At 34.3% G+C, this 22,500-nt stretch overlaps 1 protein-coding gene across 1 annotated transcript in view; it reads right to left on the bottom strand.

Annotated features, from left to right (window-relative positions):
- The window catches only part of LOC145260626 (uncharacterized), a 163,133-nt gene that overhangs the window by 83,121 nt on the left and 57,512 nt on the right, over nucleotides 1-22,500 (bottom strand). The window lies entirely within an intron of this gene.

Genomic DNA, 22,500 nt, shown 5'->3' with positions numbered 1-22,500 from the left:
ACCTGATGTACATGAACGATCTGAAACTTTTTGCAAGGACCGAAAAAAGAGCTAGAGACACTAATTGACACTACCAGGATCTTCAGGCAAGATATCCAAATGGAATTTTGAATGGAAAATTGCGCACAACTAGTTATAAGAAAGGGAAAGCTGGAAACGAAAGAAGGCATGGAACTACCCAACCAAACAGAAATGAGGGCACTAGGGGAACAAGACGACTATAAATACTTGGGAATTCTGGAAGCGGACACCATCAGAGCAACAGAAATGAAAGAGAAAATTGGAAAGGAATACCTCAGGAGAACAAGAAAACTCTTGGAAACGAAATTATATAGCAGAAACCTAATAAAAGGTATAAATACATGGGCAGTATCACTAGTAAGATACTCTGGACCGTTTATAGCGTGGACAAAAGAAGAACTATCACAAGTTGATCAGAAAACCAGGAAACTCATGACCATGCATAATGCACTATACCCAAAGGACAATATTGACAGGCTCTACGTGAAAAGAAAAGACGGCGGGAGGGGACTGATCTGTATAGAAGACTGTGTGAAGGACACGAAAAAAGACCTAGAAATATACATAATGCAAAATACTAAAAGGATAATTATGGCAGCGAGAGACACAGAAAAAAACAACAAAGCAGAAAACAGAGAGACAAATGAGAAAACGAGGAAAGAGAAATGTGAAGATAAACAACTCCACGGAAGATTCATAAGAATGACAAAAGATGAGAATAACGAAACCAGATGGACATGGATGCGAAAAGGGCATATAAACCGAGAAACTGAATCTCTAATAACTGCAGCACAAGATGACTCGATAAGATCCAACCATATCAAAGCAAGAATCGATAAAACACAAGAAAAAAGCAAATGCAGACTCTGTTGACAAAGAAACGAAACGATAAACCATATAGTAAGTGAATGCAGTAAACTTGCCCAAAAGGAATACAAAAACAGGCATGACCAAGTGGGGAGGGCGGTGCACTGGGAATTGTGCAAACGACTGCATTTTGAGCGTATAGACAAATGGTACAAGCATAAATCCGCAACAGCACTCGAAAACGAGAACCACAAAATCCTATGGGACATGGACATACAGACGGAACAACCCATCCAAGAAAGAAGACCAGATGTCGTAATAATTAACAAGAAAGAAAAATTCTGTCAAATCGTAGACTTTGCTGTCCCAGCTGACCACAGGGTGAGTATGAAAGAAAAGGAGAAACGAAGCAAATACAAGGAGCTAGCCAGAGAGTTAAAAGGGATTTGGATGATGAAGAAAATCAAAATAGTACCGATAATAGTAGCAGCACTAGGAACAATTCCGAAAAACTTCGAAAAAAGAATGTCAGAAATTGGAATCAGAGGAATAACTGCAAAAGTACAACGACTAACGATAATGAAACCGACTGAAATATTAAGGAAAACTCTAGAATGCGGAGAATAATACAAGAAGACAATATAATGAAGAAGCATTACAGGGAATGAAGAACACCGATGCTGCATATCTACAAGCTCTGCACGCCATCATGCATCTCCCCACAGTGTCACCACCGCTCCTTCCAATAAAAAAGTGACACCAAAAAGCTGAGAATAGTCAAGAAGAACTGAAAGACCGAGGAGAGAGCACCAACCAGATCTCAGTTGGACAAGCGCAAAGAGAACTGGGACTTTGGGGAGGCTTACTGCCAATCAAATTCCAGTATAAACCAATGGCCACTGCCGGCGAGAAATCAACTGACTGCGATGATGCAAATTCATTTGCAAATGCTATCGAAGGGAGTGGAGAAAACTGGACGTCTGGGGAGACGTGTTGTAACTCAGCTTCCAGAGAACACCACAGGGTTCTAATCAGATGGTTTGTTGACTTGTGTGAAAGCTCCATGTGAGACGATAATAATAATGATAATAATAATGATAATAATAATGATAATAATAATAAAAATAATAATAATAATAATGTAATAAGAATATTACAAATAATAATAGTAATGATAAATATAATAATAATGATAATAATAATGATGATAATAATGATAATAATAATAATGATAATAATGATAATAATAATAATAATAATAATAATGATAATAATAATGATGATAATAATGATAATAATAATAATGATAATAATGATAATAATAATAATAATAATGATAATAATAATGATAATGATAATAATGATAATAATAATAATGATAATAATGATAATAATAATAATGATAATAATAATGATAATAACAATAATAATGATAATAATAATGATAATAACGATAATAATGATAATAATAATAATGATAATAATGATGATAATAATAATGATAATAATAATAATGATAATAATCATGATAATAATGATGATAATAATAATGATAATAACGATAATAATAATAACGATAATAATAATAATGATAATAATCATGATGATAATAATAATGATAATAATCATGATGATAATAATAATGATAATAATGATGATAATAATAATAATGATAATGATAATAATAATGATAATAATAATAATCATGATAATCATGATAATAATAATAATAATGATAATAATGATAATAATAATAATGATGATAATAATAATGATAATAATAATAGTAATGATGATAATAATAATAGTAATAATAATAATGATGATAATGATAATAATAATAGTAATGATGATAATAATAATGATAAAATAATAATAATTATGATAATGATGATGATAATAATTATAATAATAATGGTAATAATAATGATAATAATAATAATTGTAATGATAATAATAATGATAACAATAATGATGATGATGATAATAATTACCTGAAAAAGGTTGATATGCCGTAAACCAACAAACTAAAATTGTGACGAATCCTAAAAAACCTCTTCCTTCCACTATTCAGACACGTATTCAAACAACCTTGATGTGCAACAATAATGATTTGGACGAGGAAACGTTTTTCTGGACGTAATACAACACACAATAGAAGTTGTATAATTATATAAAAACAAACAGAAAAAAAACATACAATACAATGTATGTCCTATATCGATTACGCGAGGTTCTTCTAATATTTCACCTATATCTCTGAAAAGAACAACAAAAAAAACCCTTTGAAGCCACTAGAAATATATCAGATTACCCACACTAATTAGCCTTCATGCAAATCCAGATATCCATCGCACTGATTGTTGTGGTCAAAAATTACGTTCCAGAGATTTTAATGCATTTAATAAAATGCTCTACCAAATGTTAATGTAAAGTTAATGTAAAGATGTAACCATTTGTGCATGTCTACAAAAAAAAAAAAAAAAAAAAAGGTACAATGCACAGATATGTGAAATTACGATGCTGTAGGAGATGAAGACACTGATGATGTAATTGATGAAGACAATGAAAGTAATGATAAAGTGACATTCCAAGTGCTGCTGCTAAAATAATATATATAATAAATAGATGATATATATCTATATATCTATAAAAATGTGTCTGTTTGTCTACATTTCCCTACCAAACTACTCTGTCAATTTTCAGTCAACAGAATCTAGACTTGATATAAGGAGTATTGAGATTTGGGACAACCTTTTTAATCGGTTTTCGGATAGAAATCTGGCTGTCAAAGTGTCAAAATTTAACGATTTCATCTGTGAAAATTCTACCAAGCTCCTTTGCTAATTTTGGGTCTAAACACTTGAAATTTTAGATGTAGGATACCTGGATATGGATCAAACTTTTTAATTTGATTCGAGCCCAAAGCAATAAATACTAAAGGGGTCATATTGTGGTCAAAGTTTAAAAAAAAAATAATAATAAAATAAGATAACCTTTGTGGTCTCTATCAAATTATTTAGTCAGTTCTTGGTCTAAAAATTTTAAATTTTACATAAAATGTATTCAGATATAGGGCAAGCTTTGTAATTTGTCTTGTGGTCTCTAGCAAACTATTCAGCTAATTTTAGATATAAACATTTGAAATTTTACATGAAGTGTATCCAGATATGCAGCAAGCTTTTTAATCAGTTGTGGGCAAAAATTTGGTTGCTAATAGATCAAAGTTTACAGAGTTGACCTTTGCAGACTCTAGCAAACTCCTCCGCCAATTTTGGGTCTAAACACTTGAAATTTTAGATGTAGGTTACCTGGACATGAGTCAAACTTTTTAATATATATATATATATATATATATATATATATATATATATATATATATATATGTATATATATATATAAAGTGAACGTGTGTGTGTGTCTGTGTATATTTCCCTACGCAATAACTCTGTCAATTTTTAGTCTACAGACTCGAAATTTGATATACAGGGTAATGAGATTTGGGAAAATCGATGTGATCGGGTTCGGCCAGAAATTTGGCTGTTAAGGGGTCAAAGTTCAACGATTTGACCTTTGAGAACTCTACCAAAATCCTCCGACAATTTTGGGTCTAAACACTTGAAATCTTAGATATAGGTTCCTTGGACATGGATCTAACTTAATAACTTGATTTGAGCCCAAAACAATAAATGCTAAGGGTCAAATTTCAAAAATTAATATCACAAAAACTAAATGTACGAATGTACGAAATCCGTGGAATTTAGTTTTTGTGATATTATGTACTGTCAGGTTGACGGGGTTTCAATGGGGAGTCCGTTGGCCCCAACTTTAGCGGACATTTTCGTCGGGTACTATGAATCCGTTATGTTTAATTCTACAACTAAACCCACTGCATATTTCAGATATGTTGACGACACTTTTGCTATTTTTCCTTCGCAAAGTGAAGCGTCAATATTTTTTAATAGGTTGAATTCTTTACATGGGGCTCTTAAGTTCACTATGGAAAGTGAGAAGGACAATTCGCTTCCTTTTTTGGATTTTCTTGTCGAACGCCAAAGGGGGGGGGGCTTTCTCACTACAATTTATAGAAAGCCGAAATTTACTGGCCTATATGTGAACTGGTTGTCTTTTGTACCTAAATCACGTAAGGTCGGCTTAATTAATACTTTGGTACATAGAGCCCTCATGATTTGTACGCCTAACAGATTAGATGTTGAACTCGATAAGATCAGGGAAATATTCATCAATAATGGTTATCCTGTTGACCTTATTGATGACTGTATTTTCAAAAAGCTTGCGAATTTTAAATCCCCTAAAAAGTTTGGACCCTTGAAATGCCCGGTTTATTTGAAATTACCGTGGATTGGGGAGGGGAGTAATAGAATTTCCAAACAGATTCGAAGAAGTATTTACGAATGCTTCAATTCGGTGACCTTGCGTTTGGTATATACTACGAGACCTGCTTTTCCGTCTTTCCGCAAGGATAGTTTGCCTTACATCCAAAATAGTAATATTGTATATCAGTTTAGATGCCAGTGCGATGCTGGTTATGTTGGGCGAACATCCTTGCACTTTTTGACTCGTATAAACCAGCATGTTCCATCGAAGATCAGACAAGGGAGGATGGGGTTTGGTGGTCTCCCTCCTTCTGCAGCCTTGGACTCTGCTATTGGCCAGCATTTGGTTGACAACTCGTGCTGTGCCGATAGATATAAAATAGATTGGTTCGAGGTGCTACATAGAGCGGACTCCAAAAACCATTTAAAGATTTTGGAGGCTGTCTCTATCGCGGTGCGTAAACCTTCTTTGTGCCGGCAAAAAGAAACATCAAACTCATTGTTTCTCTTTGGGGAACTTTGAATTTTTTCTCCCGCTTTCTTTTTTTTTTTTTTCTCCCTCGTTGTGCCAATATTTTTAATCGTTTTTAAACGTAAATAAACTTAATTAATGTCCCCGTACGTTGGCACATTTAATAAGTTCCCCAATAGAACTCTTTATTTTCGTTACAATATTATTTAGATTGCTATCGATTTACTCCTGACGAGATGATAGCCGAAAGAGCTCTCGAGAAACTTCCGCCTAGTATTTTATTTAATATATATATATATATATATATATATATATATATATATATATATATATATATATATATGCACACAAAGTTATGAATAGTACTTAGAGCCAAAGCAAAGCCTGAGTGAACAAATAGTTTTAACAATAAAAGAATGTTCCCCCTCTCTACATATATATATATATATATATATATATATATATATATATATATATATATATATATATTTACAGGGTAGCCCAGAAAATATGTAGAGAGGAGGGACATTCTTTTATTGTTAAAACTATTTGTTCACTCAGGCTTTGCTTTGGCCCTATGTACTATTCATAGCTTTGTGTGCATATATATATATATATATATATATATATATATGATGGACTCTCCGTCGATTTTCGACGTATGAGACTCCGACAATTGACCTGAAGGTCTAGAACTCAGCGTGTCGACAATCACTTAGACGTATGTGGCACTTTAGTCCTGCTAGAGACTTGCAATGGCGACCGCAGTGGTGACAGACATATAAATGCGAGAATTTAGCTCCACACTGCTCAGTATTATTTTTTGACTTGACTCTCGCTTCTTTTAGTTTTTCGATGCAAAACGCCGAGAACTCCTTGATTTTTCTGTCACACATTTCTATCCACTTCCTTCTGTCTTTTGCAGTTAGCTCAATGTTGTTATATTCAATATTTAGAACCTGCAAATTAGACTTTATTTTGTCTTTGTAACGCGACCATGGTCGTCCCACGCTTCGACGGCCTCTGTCTGATTGGCCATACAGGAGTTGCTTCGGTATCCTATCATCATCCATTCGCATCACATGACCCGCCCATCGAAGCTGCGACTGGATTAAGAAGCTTTCGATGTTGCTGATTTTACAAAGTGTGAATAATTTCGCATTTGATATTTTGTCTTTCAAAGTAAAACCACAAATGGCACGTAGACATCTCTTATGGAAGACGTCATATATATATATATATATATATATATATATATATATATATATATATATGTTTTTGTGTGTGTAATATTGACTATTATTTAAAGCAGATTTCAAATAGTTTTGTCGGGGGCAGGGGTCTGTAAGCAGCGACTGATTCATATTTAAACTTTAAAAAAAAGTAATATACTAATTATGTTTATTTTTCAGTGCTTGTAAGCGACTATTTATGTGCTGCGTCGCGTTAGGTCATTCTGACCCATAAGTAAATAAACTTTGCTTTGATAACTACTATCGCTGTTTTACCTCTCGTTTTTATATTATTGTATTTATTTACAAAAAAAAAAAAAAAATGGAAACAACAAAAAAACATTAAATGGTATTATTTTTTATTTACTGTGCTTTTAAGTATAGATTATAATTATAGTAATTTTATCGTCAATTATGAAAGTATTTATAGGAGCTCAAAACACCTGGATCTAGTAGGTTGATGCAAAAACATCGTTTTCTCACATATGTTACTTTTATATATGACTAGCGGGGGGTACCCGGCGTTGCCCGGGTGTTTGGAGGCGTGTGTGGTTTTGGGTAAATCAAAACACCCGGGTGTTTGTGTCGGAGGGGGGGGGTAAAATAAAAAAAAATTTGGTAGATAAGTATGAAGGATCGAACCCGAAAACTTGAGGCAAAGTTGGTAATTAAAGTGTGAAAAAAAACAAAAAAAAAACGCGCGACGTTAACCACTGGGCCACCACGAAACACTAACGAAAAACGTTTGAATTTATTTAACTATTTAAAATTAGCAGGTGCCCGTTTTTTATTACTTAATGAGGTCAACTTTTACTGCGGGGTAGTATTTTATTTACTGCGGGAACGCTTTTTTAATTTTTTTTTGTTTCCCCAAGATGTTGGGGGGAAACCAGTTCCCAATAAAAAGGGGATTGTCCAAATTGAATAACAATTGTCTGAAATAAGGAAAACTCCACATTGATAAAATCTGATTGCTTTCGGAAATTTCCGACGATCGCGACCGGAAAAATACGACCAGAATTAGTGTAGCTTTTATTATACGAAAAAGCTCAATTCACATGCGGCGAGCGAAAAATGTTGAATATTTATCTTTTCAAAATCGAGCAAATTAAATAGACAGGCGACCTCCGTTGTTAACTGGTAGATAGTCTCATTTACACGTGATATAAAAAGTTTTAAGAAGGAAGGAGCCGACCGAGATGTCCAGCGTGTACAGACATACACAAAAAGCGAACATACATACATACACACATTGTCGTTTTTATATATATAGATTTTTGAATAAATTCATTTATATATATATAGCCATGTTATATATCATTTTTTCGCTCTATTACATCGTGTTATTCGTTACTGTTCTTAAGCTCTTCATTCATTTTTCCCAGGCTTTTTGACAGCATGGACAAAATTCAAATTCGTACGATTTTCTTGTTCCAGTTCAAACAAGACCGAAAAGCTGCCGAGACAGCTTGTGATATCAATGGTGCGTTTGGTCCAGAATCACTACTAACGTGTGACACAATAGTGGTTCAAGAAATTTCGCAATGGTGACGAGAGCCTTGAAGATGAAGACGGTCGTGGCCGGCCAACTGCGGTTGATAATGAACATTTGAAAGCCTTAACTGAAGCCGATCCACGCAAAACCACGCAAGAAGTTTCTGTTGAACTCGAGGTCGACCGCTCAACAGTCGTTCGCCATTTAAAGAAAATAGGGAAGTCAAAAAGTTGGATAAATGGTTGCAGCACAAATTGAACGATAATACAAAATAAAATCGTCGTTTTGACGTTCCTTATACGTTCCCTCTGCGCAACAAAAACGATCCATTTCTCGAGCGGATTGTGACGTGTGATGAGAAGTGGATCCTCTACGAGAATCGGCGACGTTCGACACAGTGGCTGGATGCCGGAGAAGCTCCACAATACTTCCCCAAGCCGAAATTGCATAAACAACATTCTAGTCCAACATAAACAACATTAAACAACAATTACATAAACAACATTCTAGTCCAACAAAAATAAGTTCCTGATGAACCGCCCCCTTAAGTAAGACACGTTATCAAATCTACAATACTTACTATTACTATGATACTATCTCACTGATTACTGTACACGCAATAACCCTTATCCCCGAGTGGCCTCCGGGCCTTGATAAGTGATGACCCCCCATGTAAAAAAAATAAAAAAGTTATGGTGACTGATAAATACACGGAAATAACGGTACCAGGTACCCCGAGATTTACTTTAAAAGACCACAAACACAGCTTTAATACTAACCCTACTATTAGACTCATTTGCCCCTCAAAATCAGATATAGGACTAGTTAGTAAAAACATATTAGATAGAATTATCCACCATCACAGCTTCTTGCATCCAGGCGAAACAATTACAGCGGAGAGGTACTGCTGACAAATTGACGAACAGTAAACAATGAGGAATAAATCCATGTCTGCTTGACACCTTCCTTATTCATAGTCTCTCTCTCTCTCTCTCTCTCTCTCTCTCTCTCTCTCTCTCTCTCTCTCCTCTGGCATTAGGCACTTAAAAATGAAAGCTTTCTTCTTCCGAAAGAAACACCCTAAACGCCGAGTTATCCTTTCCAAATCTGTTTCCAAAATGTTTTAGAGTCTTCAGCTCTTAACCGTCTCCCTACATGTTCCTCAGTTCGTCCGTAGATACTTCCGTTAGACCAGAGACAGCTCTTGTTCGCTTTAACCCAGTGGCTAGCTAACTCACAACTCGTCTTATCGACGTCTCGTTTCAGACTAAATCCTAATTCTGATTTCTCCTGGAATCCTGACACCAGAATACTACCCCTTACAAATAAAATCTGACAATATTCAGAATAACGTAATATTCAAGCCCCAAAACAAGCAGTTAGAGCACTGTAAAAGCAGTGGACAAATGTTTGTTTAAATAGACATTTGACGAGATAATTTACGGACGCCACTCCCGTGGGTCGATCGGCAGAAATGCTGACTGTCAACGCGATAGTTCTAGGTTCAATCCTCGGCTTGGGAGAGGTGCTAGTCTAGCCGACGATATATGCACTGAAGATTCGCGAAAGGATGAAACATTAGTGTCTGTAGGTATTCAATTATTATAGCAAAAAATAATTATATATATACACGCATATATATATATATATATATATATATATATATATATACACACACACACATATATGTATGTATGTGTATGTATGTGTGTGTGTGTGTGTGTGTGTGTGATTGTACGGCACAATCATACCGGTTCTCGCCAGATCACCGAAGTTAAGTAACTTTCAGATAGGTACCAGGCTGAGAAACTGGCGCGGCCTATTCTTCTCTCGAGGATAGATGAGACTCTCTTAAGCCGTGGTAGGCACCCCGTCTAGTGATGGCGTCACGATATAAAATAATCTTGATAGCCCTGGCGAAGCATCCAAGTATTCAGTTACCGACAAGATTTGAATTACACTACAAACTCATGTAGTGAGTTCAATCTCGGCCACAGCCGCACTGGATGACTAGTGTGTGTGTGTGTGTGTGTGTGTGTATGTATGTGTGTGTGTATGTATATATATGTGTGTGTGTGTGTGTGTGTGTGTGTGTGTGTGTGTGTGTGTGTGAAAAGAGTAAGAGATAAAGATAGCGAGGCAGGTGGAGTTGTTGTTTAGATAGTTTTTTTTATTTAATTTAACTTTACTTTTTTTCACTTTGGAATTTTCGTCTAGTTTAATACACATTGCACATGTGGCCGGGCATTTATCTCTAATCGTAATCCATTTATGCAGTTGCAGAGTAGATCTGCAACATTCCTTGCATTGCTGCTTATTGTTAACTTTTGTAGTCGAGCGATCCGCAAAGCCTACAGGCGAACGCTGTAACCACTCGGCCACTGACGACAGAACCGGATGTTAATGATGTTTATCGTTAATGTAATGGGAATCTGCGAATTTCGAAGAATCTTTTACGCGGGAAACGGGCTAATGAGGCGAGAAGCCAGAATGACCCACGATGGGAAGGGGGGGGGGAAGGATGGCCTCACGAGAAAACAACATCTTGCCTTAAAGAAATACATGAAGATCGGGTGGATTATCACATGCACCACGTAGTCAACACAACCGCCCACTGTAATATTCTTCATTATTTGTGCGTATATTAGAATGCCCTAATAACTCCTTCCGTTCTCTCTCTCTCTCTCTCTCTCTCTCTCTCTCTCTCTCAGTGTATATATATATATATATATATATATATATATATATATATATATATATATATATATTGAATAAATGACAAGACTATATTCCAAAATTCATGATGTTGACCATCTTATAATTTATTCCTTTCATTGGAATATAGTTTTTTGTTATTTATTCAATATATTATATTACATTGAGCTGCTTAAATAGGGATTGGTATATATTATAAGAAAAAATATTTTTACAGATATATATACAGTAAGTTATAAAATGTATATGGCGATTAAGCTACACTGAATATTTCGCGTTTCATCCATGCATAAGCCTGAAGAATCCTACAGTGGATGAAACGCGGAATATTCAGTGTAGCTTAATCGCCATATACATTTTATAACTTACTAACTAGCTCTACCTACGTATTGAGCACTTTTGAAGTAAATACTTAAAGTTTACGCATAAATCTATACTTTCGTATATTAATTTCATGTGAGTAAATTAAGTAGTTATATATATATATATATGTATATATATATATATATATACATAAAAATATATATACATAAGAGGTGAATGTAATTTGCTTAAAGCATTGTATAGTATGTAGTTCAATGTAATATATAGAAAGCATTACAATGCTGAGGTAACGGGAATACACAAACTGAAGCAGATGAGCAACAGTTTTCTTAATGAAACTATATATATATATATATATATATATATATATATATATATATATATATATATATATATATATATATATATTAGCAGGCTATCCAGCATTGCCCGGTCGTAAAATACGCATAAATATTATATGTTAATTCATACAAAAAAGAAAATGCGACATGTGCATGCAAGTATTATTTTTTATTTTTTAAATTTTTTATTTTTTATTTTTTCTTGTAAACAGTTAACTTGTTGTAAGTAAAAAAAAAAAAAAATACCCGGGCTGAGATCGGAACCAAAACCTAAAGGCAAGGGGTCAAGTGCTATGACTAATAGGCCAGCTTGATACGACCTTTAAAAGTGCTTTCAAATCTACTTATTAACACAAGGAATCTGTCATGCGAACGATTCACGCATGCGCATTCGTATATCAGTTGACAAACAAATAAAAATCCGATGACAACCCACCCACGTGCCAATTTTTAATTTTTTACCTCTTAGCAGCCTTTTGTTTTTTTTTTCGGATGAAAACCGATACAAAAGTTTTCTAAATATCTAAATACTCTATATAGTAAATTTCAAATCTTTAGATAAAAAAAATCCGTTGAGTAGATGGGATGAGAATTTTCCTCACACACACATTCTCACTTTTATAAATATACTAGCAGGCTGCCCGGCGTCTCCCGGTCGTCAAATACGCACAAATATTATATTTTAATTCATATAGAAACTGGGACATGTGCCTGAGCGTATTATGCCTTTTCTAAACAGTTCACTTCTTGTAAATAAATTAAATACTCCAGCTGAAATCGAAACCAAAACTTAAAGACAGTGAGCCGAATACGATAACCATTAGACCATCTTGAAAGAATCATTGCAATTGTTTTCCAATTTAATTAACAGAAAGAAGCTATCATCTTTCACGGCGCGCATGCGCATTCGTGAAACAGTTGAAAACAGATCACTCCTAAATATTAATTTTTAAATGTTGACCCCTTAGCAGCTTTTTTTGTCAGCAGAATTTTTAATGCAATAGCCTGACGAATCTTCATAAAGATGAAACGCGGAAGATTCTGTGTAGCTTGATTGCTCTCTCTCTCTCTCTCTCTCTCTCTCTCTCTATATATATATATATATATATATATATATATATATATATATATATATATATATATATATATATATATATATACGAGCATGGATACCCAGCATTGCCAGGATCAACATGAAGTTCGGTTTCGCCACACCTGCTCTACTAAGAATATTGAGCAGTTTTTCATTATTATATGTCAACTCCATCGTTACCCCAACAAAAATTTCAAAAATAAAAGAACGAATTAAAACATGAAAATGTACCCCCCCCCCAAAAAAAGAAGTACGTGACAAACTCTCCACCAGATATTTCGGCAGAAGGGATACGAAGAGAAGTTATTCTCCTGATATTGAGCACCTTTTTATGACTATGTTCCAGTTTAAGCGAATTTCTTTTATGCTACCTCAGTCTAGAAAGATTTGTGTGTTGCAAGGAAAACAAATTGTAAATAATTCAGTTTCAAAAATACCAAAGTATAATTTTTGTTAACCGAATGTTTATGTTATAAAAATGATGAGTTATGACTTATTGCGTTATTAAAAAAAAATTAGTTACGATGTCAAAAAAATGTGAAGAAAAAAATAAATTGTATAAAAACGTAAATGAAATTTTTTTTTGTTTGTATTTTAAATAAAGAATCGTAGTTGAATTGAATTGTTTGTTTATTTTAAAAATAAAAATTCACTGGACCACAACGTTGATTGCGAAATCACGGAAATTATTTTATTTAAACTAATTCCAAAAATAATGCTTGAAAGTTTTTAGTTTTTATATCCGCCGAACAAGAAAAAATAAAAAGAAAAAAGAACAACGTTCGTGCTCAAAGAGAAATAACTCAAACCGATTCATAAAAAAAAATCGATGTCGGTAAAAATAAAATAAATTAAGTATGTTATCAATATAAATCAAATTTAAATAATAAACTTAAATAAAACACTTAAAATAATTCTCTCATTATAAACTGTTGTGGTGGCACCCACTCATTTACATATGTGGATAATATTACACATAAATAGCAAGACTCGGTTAATCTGAGTGTGTGTTAACCAGAAGCCACCGAAGGCCGAGCCGAGAGCACATATGTTCTGCAGCCAAGACTCTCTTACTTGACAACCATTATGTAAATATACTGTAAATATAATTTTCCTTCTTATTGATCTACCATTGTTTTGTTGGGTCTTCATTTGCATTGCCTTATACGTTATTTGGTTCAACCTGCAAACATAACAGTTGGCGACGAAGATACACGTCAAACATAACATAAACAATAACTAATACACTGCTATTTAATAAAGTCGATTTTCCTTAATGTAATATGCAAATGACGTCCCCTCTTTAATCTTATATTTTGCAATAATCATAGTATATATAGGAATGAATAATATGATAAAGTAATGGATTTTTGTATATATTAATCAACTTGTGAACAAACAAACAGACAGGAATACGAATTTATATATATAGATATAGATATAATATACATATATGTATGCTAGCAGTTCAGCCTGGCTTTACTCGGGCCCTATATACTGCTCATAACTTTATGTGCATATATATATATATATATATATATATATATATATATATATATATATATATATATATATATATATATATATATATATATAAGTTAGAAAAACATTTCATCCAAGTCATGAAAATTGTTAAATAAAATATTCTTACTATAGGCTTTAAAAATAAAGGTACAAGATTCAATTTGAAATTTATTTATCTTCAAAGTGCACTTTTATAAATTTTACAAAGTCAGGTATAAAAATTTAATACCTTACTTTGTAAAATGTATAAAAGTGCACTTTGAAGATAAATAAATTTCAACACACTGCAACTTATTTTTTGCAACCCCCTCTTTGTATTATTACAGGTCTGAATATTCTCTCTGTTTCAGTTTGTATTTCTCCTCACACCACAACACTGTTTTGCAACTCTCTCTTTTTCATACATGTCTGAATAATGAGAAAATCTGAATTTATTTAACAAAAACTTTAAAATAACTTTTTTAGATTAATTTTTTTAAAAACTTTTTTAAGAATAGAAAATCTTTACAAATTAATAAGGATCATATTTCATATAGGTTTCATTAAAATATTCAGTACATAACGAGAAAAATGGAGATGAAAATTTCCAAAGGACTGCATAACTGGTTACGCTCAATAGTAGTCCTCGCCAGCGAAAGTCTTTGTTATTGTTATTCTATTATTATTATTATTTAAAACATAAGAATTTGAAAACCCAAAACATAAGAATTTGAAAACCCAAAACATAAGAATTTGAAAACCCAAAGCATAAGAATTTGAAAACCCAAAACAAGAATGTGAAAACCCAAAACATAAGAATTTGAAAACCCAAAGCATAAGAATTTGAAAACCCAAAACATAAGAATTTGAAAACCCAAAGCATAAGAATTTGAAAACCCAAAGCATAAGAATTTGAAAACCCAAAGCATAAGAATTTGAAAACCCAAAGCATAAGAATTTGAAAACCCAAAACATAAGAATTTGAAAACCCAAAACATAAGAATTTGAAAACCCAAAACATAAGAATTTGAAAACCCAAAACATAAAAATTTGAAAACCCAAAACATAAGAATTTGAAAACCCAAAGCATAAGAATTTGAAAACCCAAAGCATAAGAATTTGAAAACCCAAAACATAAGAATTTGAAAACCCAAAACATAAGAATTTGAAAACCCAAAACATAAGAATTTGAAAACGCAAAACATAAGAATTCGAAAACCCAAAGCATAAGAATTTGAAAACCCAAAACAATAATTTATAAATTACATTAATCGCGCCACATTTAGACAGGTGACCGGAAGTCACGTTAAGGAGACGTGTCCTTTACTCGGCTACGTCGCCGGAAAAAGATAAAACAAGAAGTTTTATAATAGTCTATGAGTTTTCGACAAACCATTGGGACGTGAGAGAGCCTGCCCCAACTCGGAGCTGAAAAAAAAAGCGGAGGCTGAAAGACAAAATAAGATGCAGACGCATGAAGCAAGCTCATGAGGAAACATAATCCAACTGGAATAAAAAAAAATATATAAAATATAAACGTATGTACGTGTGGTCCTCTAGAGACAATCATCAAGATTCCAGTAAGTTAAAACCACAGGTTTAGTAAATTGAACGTTCTGTTCCATTTTAATTCAGTCTCAAAAAGCAACGGACCCCTTTTCAGGGGCCAACACTTAATCTTCACATGAGATACATAGATATTCAAATATTTCATTAAAGCTCCCCTTTACCTATCAGAAACTAAGTTAGTAAAGAAGTTGAGAGTATTGTTTCCCTCTCCTTAATTGACCATTTAAATTTAGTATATCATTCTTGTGGTCTTTTGGTTTCACTGAATTCCACGACAAAGATTTATCTAGTTCGGTTGAGTATCCAGCTTTGTACTGTTACTTGAGTTAACATCAATTGGAGAACGTGTACCATTACCCGTGAAAGCGAGTTTGGGTTAGCCATACTGAGGCGATCTTATTTAAGCTTTGAATACTATGTGACTTTGAAACATTAATAGGGAAAAATAATCTTATGTCAGGTTGTTCTGACAAGCTCCTATTCAGAAGGACCTTAGATATTCGAGGATAATGTCTCCAGAGTGAAACGATAACATTGTCGTTCTAGTAAAGACGACGTGATTCCATTTCCGTTTAATAAAAGCTAATTTCCTTTTCTTGTTGCAGACCATCTACTAGTTGGCCAGTTGTGTACAAATTCCAAGAGCGATAAGAGCCTTCTATCATGTCTGAAGGTGACACAATGTTCAACAAGCGAGATCGGAGATGCGCCGATCTACAACTCATGCTCTCTACCAATCCAAGTTATGACAACATGACCATTGCCAACACCCTCAAAATGCATCGTAGATTGCCATCAATAAACGGTGCCTTGGCCAGGGGAATGAAAACAAAGTTTCCGGCCACGGTTATGGTCTTTGGTGTGGTTTCAAGTGAGAGCCACATCATGCCAACTCACATATTCGAAGTTGGCTTGAAAGTTGGATGTGCTGAAGAGTGTGGTGACCCCTTGGTGCAATCAGGTGGCCGCTAGCAAACCTTGGGTGTGGCAGTAGGACTCAGCGCCGGCCTATATGTCCAAAGAGAACCAGGGTTGACTTCAGGAGTGCTACGACTTTGTACCCTTCTTTCATTGCCTTCTCCTCCGACCTGAACTTGCTGGACTACTTCGTTTGATCATTCGTCGAGAACAACATTAACATGAACTTCTACAACATTAACATGAACTTCTACAACATCAACATGAATTTCTACAACATCAACATGAATTTCTACAACATCAACATGAACTTCTACAACATAAACATGAACTTCTACAACATCAACATGAACTTCTACAACATCAACATGAACTTCTACAACATCAACATGAACTTCTACAACATCAACATGAACTTCTACAACATCAACATGAACTTCTACAACATCAACATGAACTTCTACAACATCAACATGAACTTCTACAACATCAACATGAACTTCTACAACATCAACATGAACTTCTACAACATCAACATGAACTTCTACAACATCAACATGAACTTCTACAACATCAACATGAACTTCTACAACATAACATGAACTTCTACAACATAACATGAACTTCTACAACATCAACATGAACTTCTACAACATCAACATGAACTTCTACAACATCAACATGAACTTCTACAACATCAACATGAACTTCTACAACATCAACATGAACTTCTACAACATCAACATGAATTTCTACAACATCAACATGAACTTCTACAACATCAACATGAACTTCTACAACATCAACATGAACTTCTACAACATTAACATGAACTTCTACAACATCAACATGAACTTCTACAACATCAACATGAACTTCTACAACATCAACATGAACTTCTACAACATCAACTTGAACTTCTACAACATCAACATGAACTTCTACAACATCAACATGAACTTCTACAACATCAACATGAATTTCTACAACATCAACATGAACTTCTACAACATCAACATGAACTTCTACAACATCAACATGAACTTCTACAACATCAACATGAACTTCTACAACATCAACATGAACTTCTACAACATCAACATGAACTTCTACAACATCAACATGAACTTCTACAACATCAACATGAACTTCTACAACATCAACATGAACTTCTACAACATCAACATGAACTTCTACAACATCAACATGAATTTCTACAACATCAACATGAACTTCTACAACATCAACATGAACTTCTACAACATCAACATGAACTTCTACAACATCAACATGAACTTCTACAACATCAACATGAACTTCTACAACATCAACATGAACTTCTACAACATCAACATGAACTTCTACAACATCAACATTAACTTCTACAACATTAACATGAACTTCTACAACATCAACATGAACTTCTACAACATCAACATGAACTACAACATCAACATGAACTTCTACAACATTAATATGAACTTCTACAACATCAACATGAACTTCTACAACATCAACATGAACTTCTACAACATCAACATGAACTTCTACAACATCAACATGAACTTCTACAACATCAACATGAACTTCTACAACATCAACATGAACTTCTACAACATCAACATGAATTTCTACAACATCAACATGAACTTCTACAACATCAACATGAACTTCTACAACATCAACATGAACTTCTACAACATAACATGAACTTCTACAACATAACATGAACTTCTACAACATCAACATGAACTTCTACAACATCAACATGAACTTCTACAACATCAACATGAACTTCTACAACATCAACATGAACTTCTACAACATCAACATGAATTTCTACAACATCAAAGCTAGCCTGATTGCCGCAGTCCGCCGAGTATTCGCCGAGCTCCTGTCGGCGCTTGTGCAAAAGGCATGCTCCCAGTTCCGGACCTGAAGGCAGCTGCATTGAATAGATGTCATCTCTACTACATAATCAAGTTACTTGAATTATTTTTTTAAATAAATGTTTTATAATAAAGCTGTAGTGTTGTTTTCTTTAGGGAGGGGGAAACTTTATTGTTTCGCCATTTATGTAACTTCTCTCATGTCTAGTAGGCATTCAAGTTCTCTTTAACCGGGGGTCGGGAAAATAATGCAATGTGAAACACATGTTCGGGTGTGACGTGCGAGGGTGGGACTAGAGAGCGTCGCCCTGAAATCGGTACCATCGTCTTTTTATTTTTTATTTTTATTTTATTTTTATTTTTTTTTCACACGACGACGACGGCCTGTTTTCTAGGAATCGGAGGAACGGTAAAAAAAAAAGAAAAAAAAAGGGAGAGCAGGACAAGTTTCGTAGTTTTGGAGGCTGCGGGAGTTTCGGTGGGTGGGTTTGTTGCGTTCAGGATCGTAGGGGAAGGGCGATAGAGATTTGAGGTCATGGCGGCATGTTGGTGTGGGGGCAAGGCTGGATGAAAGATGAATGGTTGGAATCGGAATGAAACGAAAAGGAAACAAACAAGAACACGATTTAGGGCCGCGGGGGTAAAAAGGGAGATCGGTTAGGTAATCGTTGACGCCAACGGCCGCCCACGCAAAAAAAAAAAAAAAGAGGAAGCCGCAGAAACTTCGATAAGTAAATGGATAAATAAAAAACACCGGAAAGATAACAAACAAACAAAGAAAGAGATATTGAAATACATAAGTGTGTGTATAGGAGATAACGCCTGGGAGGATATTAACAGAATGTATTATACACATATGCTTATAGGTTCAATATACGGCATAATCGCGTTGACGTAACGGTTCTCGTCAGATCGCCGAAGTTAAGCAACGTTGAGCATGGTTAGTACCAGATGGGTGACCAGGTGCTGTATGTGCTCTCAGTTTTTTTTTTTTTTTTTTACACAATGATCACCACTTATCAAGGCCCGGAAGTCACTCAGGGATAAGGGTTATTGCAAGTACATTACGTTAGTGTTTATCTCTGTATTCGCCCTGTACATATACTTCACTTGCCACTGGTATTTAGCAATGTTGATTCAGGAGAGGTGGGGTTGGAGATTGCGTACCTCTAGGTGTATCAGAAGTTTTGAGGAATTTTTGACACCACTAACACGAAACTGCGAATAAAATATATAAAAAAAACTCGTAATTTCTCTTTTAAAGGTGGTTGTTTATTTTCTTTGTGGAATATACTTCCAAAATAAACTATTAAAGTTGTTTAAAAAATAATAGAAATATTATTTAAAAAAAAAACAGTGTTTTACAAAGTGTCGGCGCGCCTTCATGCAGCCACGTTGCTTACGTAATGAAATCAATTGAATTTTACGAATATTATTATTTTTTTTTTCAATTTTTAAAATTTAAAAATCTATCAAAATTTTTCTATTGGTTAAATTTTTACGATATTTTCAGGGTCAATGTGAAATTTTATGCTCTTTCCAATAAACCGAATATAATATTTTAGACAAACGTTTTTTTTTTAATTCAGACCCCCATTTTGAAATGTCTATTAAAATTTTAATAATTAATTTATTCACCAAAGTTTTATATATCACAGATTGAAGATAAAAAATCAATAAATAATATATTGTAAATTTAAAAAAAAAAGTGTTATTTGGAAATTTAACCGTACAATCCGAAGTGTAAACCTTTTTTGTTTAAAAGCACGTTGATTTAAAAAAATGTTTTTTAATTGGAAGCCCATGTTCTGCTTATATTGTCCAGTAAGTTTTGGACGTTGACGACAAATTTTTCTATTTCATTCAATGTTTTCTTTTTTTTTTTTAGATATTTAAAAAACAATTCACTCGATAAAGAATTATTAAAATATAATAAATCAAAAATTTATGTATTTCTTTGAGAAAAGGAAAAAAAATTCTCGACTGTTTTTTTTTAAGGCCAAAACATATAAGTAAAATTTGACTATTTTTAAACTATGGGAGCACATATTTCTAGACGGCTAACGTGAACGTGTGGTTTTTACTGCCTTCTGTCCATCAGTAGTTCTAAACAAGGACAAATCGGTACTTCCGGTTTTTCGATAAGAACGTAAAAATGCTGCGTCATGGCGCTTTTTTTTTTCAAATAGTCGTTTAAAAAATTCTTTTATTTAAAAAATAAATGGAATTTAAAATATAAATATGGATAAATTCTGAACAATGACGGATGGAACTACACATTCAATAGTATTTTTATAGGTAAGTGATTTTTTTGGAATTTATATCGATTTTTTATAATCGAAGTAAGTAAAATCTCGTTGATTTTCTTCAAATCTTTTTAAAGAAAATCGATTTGAGAAACAAATATTGCATAATTTGCTATTAAACCTGTTATTCTTTTAAAATTTGGTATTTGCTCCTTTAATTGAAAAAAAAAATAGGGTTTGAATTACATTTTTCAAGTAGTTTTAAGCTTGTAAAGATAGGAGGTCGAATTATTCAATTTTTTTTCACGCATTCTTAAGACCGGTTTCTGACACTGTTAGCGCAACTCCTACCACAAACATTTCACGGGCAGGCACGCCTGCGGTGGATATCCATAGTCTGTCAAAAACTGAAGGAGCCCTTTTTTTATAGGTTCAATACTTAAAATTGGGCATTTTCTAGAATAGCTTACTAACAAAAATAGGTGAACAAATAATTACACTTCCTTGGGGGCCAAGATCACAGTGTAGCAAAAAAGAAAAAAATTGTATTTTATAAAAACGCTTGGGGAGTTTATTAAATAGGTTTAACTCCACGGTGTGGATATGGTATTATGGTGAACCGTGCCAGCCAAGAGTATTCTTCAAATTTCTATATACGTTTTAGAAAGGCCCTGCACCCATCTCCCTCTCCCCCAAATTTTTTTATGGGTTTCATGCGTAAGTTTCTTGTATGCTATTTTTCATTTTTTCTGTTATAATTTGATTTGTAAATTTTATGCAATCAACTATATAAACAAGATCACGGTGTAGTATCTGTTTCTACATACTTTTTCCTTCGCGCGAGGCAGCTATCATTCCGAGCTGTTTTGGCGACACATTCTTGTGCTCTAAACACTCCAATAAGATCTTTCCCTTTGTTGAGTTAGCGCCCTGTTCGTAGCTCCCACTTGATTGTCTTTCTCCCCACCAGGGAAGGGGGATCTGAGCTGATAACTACGATCTTCCCGCAAGGGAGAGTCAGACACACTTTCTTTCTTCCTTCCAATTAACTCCCTAACCGCTTCTCTCAATTTTATCGTCTCCTCTTGCTGCTTTCGCCGCCGAATTCGGTTCACCACCTCGGACGCCGTCTCTGCGTCGCTTATTCTCGCGAAATCCAGAACTTTCTACAAGCATGGGACTGGAGACAGAATCCACCACCACCCGAAGAGAGAGCGAAATGAACACCCTCAGCATTAGGCCAACCGCAAAGAATACTTCCAGCCCGGGGGCTCCCACCGAGGATACCCCCAACCTTGAGGCCACCACCGAGGATACCCTCAACCCAGGGGCCACCACTGAAGTAGCTGCTCCCCCAGAGGAAGGGGTATACCGCCAGGATACCCTCACTAACAACGAGGCAGTCACTAGCTAAGACAGTGCCTCCCTTCAGGAGGGAGTCGAACGGAAAAGCAAGGCATACTGCCCGGAAAAAAAGAAAACAAAGGGGCGGCACCCTTAAAGGACTTTGAAAAGGGCAACTCCTCCAAAAGGGGAGC

The sequence above is a fragment of the Euprymna scolopes genome, chromosome 36, assembly GCF_053919585.1.
Source record: "Euprymna scolopes isolate OS-2025 chromosome 36, ASM5391958v1, whole genome shotgun sequence".
NCBI classification, from domain to species: Eukaryota; Metazoa; Mollusca; class Cephalopoda; order Sepiida; family Sepiolidae; genus Euprymna; species Euprymna scolopes.
Note: the sequence above shows the minus strand (reverse complement) of the source record. Positions and strands in the feature narration are given on the sequence as shown.